The sequence below is a fragment of the Ahaetulla prasina genome, chromosome 2 (assembly GCF_028640845.1).
Source record: "Ahaetulla prasina isolate Xishuangbanna chromosome 2, ASM2864084v1, whole genome shotgun sequence".
In the NCBI taxonomy this organism is placed as follows: Eukaryota; Metazoa; Chordata; class Lepidosauria; order Squamata; family Colubridae; genus Ahaetulla; species Ahaetulla prasina.
Window position 1 is genome coordinate 219,363,491 of NC_080540.1, and position 4,311 is coordinate 219,367,801.

The following is a 4,311-nucleotide window of genomic DNA, read 5'->3' on the forward strand; positions in this document are numbered from 1 at the left end:
AAGATCGTGATTTCTGATGCTCCCTGCCAGTTTTTCACATGCAAAGTCAATGGGGAAACCAGCAGGAAGTCTGAAATCAGTTTTGTTCCTACTGCTTTTTTGCCCACCTATGATCATTCTGTTTATCTGTTTAGGTAAGTAAATATTGATTTATTATTGAAGCTCTTTTGCTACCATAATTATTTTTCTGTTTATAATGTACACTCTTCTGAAATGATCATGGGATTGTCCAGTATTGGGGTTAAAAAAAATAGGGCAGGTCTAAAACATAATGTTTAATCTGATAACATCAGACTGTTCTACCTTGCTCTCAAAAGATGACCCCAGGTGTCAGAGTTGTTTTAACAATCCCTTTATGTTAAACATCTTTTACACAACGGTTTTAAGCATCCATGTATTTTGTGTGTCATCTAACCTCAGGGAAAGTAGAATATTGCTCTTGTTATCTTCATGCATTGTAGTTGGCTTTGGCTCATTGTTTCCAAAATCCAGTGGTCCCTTGGTAACTATATCAATTCTTTATTATGCTTCAGTTGCAGACATGCATTATGTTTAGGAAAGAAGGCAAACAATGATTAGTGTAACCAATAATTCCTTATGTATAATAGAATAAATTACTAATAGATTTTCAGTCTTCTCAATCTTTAGCCCAGTCCATTTAGTCTACAATTTGCAGGCAGTGTCAAACACTGAGTGTGTGTGTTTGTGTGTGTGCATACATTCCTTTGAGTAAATCTTTATTTGTGGCAATTGCCTGGATTAGTCTCTGCAGTTTTCTTGACAGGATTTTGAGAAATGGTTTGCCATTTTCTTCTTTGGGCTAAGAATGACTGGTACAAAGTCGCCCAATTGGCTTCCAGTTTCTAGCCTGGTACCTTAAGCCTGGGTGTTTTGTTAACATGATTTATGGGGTTAGGGATTTTCTGTCTTCATTGTGAGTTGTATTGTGTTGGGTGGAGGGGTGCATTGAGGGAGCTCAACCAATCTCATTGTACATATGTTGTGCACTGACAATAAAGATTTGAAATTTAATCACCACACCAAACTAGCTCTCTTGATCAGTTTCTACAATTATTTTAAGGTATCTTCTATCTATCCTATTCAATATCTATTCTATTCAAAGGTAAGAAGAGATCTAGTTCTTTGACTTTTGTCGTTTTCTGTAAGAGGTTTATAATTTATTTATTTTAAAATTCATTCTTCAACTGTCGGCAATCCTTGCAGGGGTCACCATGTAAAGAAATAGCATCCTAAATTGTTTGTTAGTTGATTTATTCATAATATCTAAAAGAAAAGCTTTCAGTTTTATTAATATTTGTATCTTAAGTATTTTCTGCATTATCATTATGTTTATCCAGAATGTTTTCACATACTTGCAATACTACCACATATGACAAAATGTACCTGGATTTTGATTACATTTCCAATACTTGTTAGAAGTCCCTCTATACATTTTTGCTAATCTATCTGGAGTCAAACACCAACAATACACCATTTTATTAAAAAATTATTTCAAACTATAATTCAAATTAAATTTTAATCCATAGTCTACATTCCCCCATTTATATAGCATTATACTACACCCAAATCGTTTTGCCCATTTTACCATGCAGTCTTTTACATATTCATCTTCCAGGTTCATCTTGAATCGTATTTTATATACTTTAGCAATCAAGTGGTCATCTCCAGAACATAAATTGATATCTAATTCAGTTTTAACAAAACATTTTTATCAAGTTTAAATCATTAAAAATTCTATAATAATCAAACCAATCACAAACAAAACCTTCATTTACTAATTATCCACAATCCACAATGCTGTCATCTTCTTTGGTTTGTTTTAACTCTGTTGTTAATAATTTAAACTTTTTATCAGATTTTTCATTCATCTCTTATAGCATGTCATATAACACAGAGAACTTTTTTCTCAAATACTTTCATAAAATGCTTGGCACTGTGTTAATCTGACTCACAGCTAGACACTTTTACTTTTCTCTTAGGAGGCATTTTACAAATGTGCAGAATTCCTCTCTTACAGCCAGTTCTGGCAGCAGAGAAGCAAACAAGAATGCAGAGTTTTTTTCAAGGTCAGAGGGAAAATTCCAAGAGCAAAGCAGCTGGCAAGGAAAATAATGTTGATTTGCAAACTGAAGTGCAGAGAGGGGGGAAAAAAGGAGAGTTGCATACAGAATGCAATTAAAATTACAATGAAGATATAAAATATTTTCAAATTGATAATATGTACAGTCCTTTTGGTAAAAGTTCAGTAAAGGTCATTATATCATTCTCTCAGTAACTGAAGAAGACTTGTTGCCATTTGCCTCTTCCATATGGGGAGATAAGCTATTTTAACTCATACCTCTGGTACTATTAAATCAATTAGAGAGTCCATGAGGAGGGAAAGTATCAAAATTCTAGCACACAGCCAACAAATTACATGCAGAAAGAGAAGAAAAAAGTAAAAGTTTTGCAAAAAATGTGGGGTTAAAAGCAGAGGTGTTCTTCGAAAACAAAGACTGGGTGGATTAATCTCTCTTGGTTGAGATTACCAAGGAGATTAAACCCTCCAAATCTCACCTCCAGGCCTGGCAGGACAATCCAAGGAGTTTCAGGTTGATTCCGCATCACTCATTTTCTAATCCAGGAGTGAATAATCTAGAAAGACCAGCTCCAAAGCAGCCATTTGTCTAGCTAGCAGAGCAAAAAATGCACTGCTGGTCGAGAAACCATTTTCTAAGGGAGGTCCCATTATAAAATGGATTGTGATTCATAGGTATTTGTGGATTTGGGATGGTGTGGCTCTGAAAAAAATGCATTGCAACTTTATGTACTGAACACAGGTAGTCCTCGAGTTATGACCATAATTGAGTCCAACATTTCTGTTGTTAAGTGACACATTGAGTTTTGCCCCATTTTGCCTTTCTTGCTGCAGTTGTTAAGTGAACGTAACAGGAGGATAAGTTAGTAACCTGGTTGTTAAGTGCATCTGGCTTCCCTATTGACTTTGCTTGTCAGGTCGCAAAAGAAGGTCGCATGACCCCAGGACAGTGCAACCATCATAAATATGAGTCAGTTGCCAAGCATCTGAATTTTGATCATCTTGATTACGCTGCAAAGGTAAGTGAAAAATGGTCATAAGTCATTTTTCAGTGCTGTTGTAACTTTGAATGGTCACTAAATGAACTGTAAGTCGAGGACTACCTGTATTATGATTTACCTTTGTCACACATGGGGACCACAATACACAAACGGCAGGATTTACACATGTAACATAATTTTGAGATAATCTCAGTTTGGTGAGATGCTGTAACGTCTAAGGTTATTTATTCCAACCCGCAATTTGGAAATCCCTCCTGTAAAAAACTACAGGCATATTAGCTAATTTTTATTTATTTATTTATTTATTTATTTATTTATTTATTTATTTATTTATTTATTTATTTATTTGATTTATTTGATTTATATTTATATATATTTGTCACAACAGTATATATAAGCATAAGCATGAAAATAACTATATAATATATTAGCATATATATGAGCATAAGTATGTAATAACTATATTAACTGGATATAATGAAAGGAAACAATAGGACAGGAATGGTAGGAATGTTTGTGCTCTTATGCACGCCCCTGAAATTACTTAATTTCAAATTAAGTACTCGCTATGCTAATTCCGACTATATTCATTGCCCTTAGTGACTAATAATTTGATGAGGTGCAACAAACCAACAATAGTGAAACTCCGTACAAGAAAATTGTAAGAGGAGATCCATTAGTCTATAGCAGGAGTCTCCAACCTTGGTCGCTTTAAGACTTGTGGACTTCAACTCCCAGAGTCCCTCAGCCAGCAAAGCTGGCTGAGGAACTCTGGGAGTTGAAGTGCACAAGTCTTAAAGCGACCAAGGTTGGAGACCCCTGGTCTATAGTAGCAAAAAATAAAAATAAGTAAATTAGGCGTCTAGTACCATCTAGCATATTTTATTTAAAAATTACAAACTTTTTAATAACATTTATTGGCAGGAAAAGATGCTGCCAGACTTTTTCTCTATAGGAAAACAATAGAAACATATTGCTCGAGCTACGGCTTGGGAAAGCAAGTCTCCTAGAAAAGAGAAACCTATTATTATTATTATTATTATTATTATTATTATTATTATTATTATTATTATTATTATTGTTGTTGTTGTTGTTGTTGTTGTTGTTGTTGTTGTTGTTGTTGTTGTTGTTGTTGTTGTTGTTGTTATCTAAAGATAAATATCCTTTCAACTACAACCACAGCTCCACCTCCTACTTCGATGCCATCCTTTT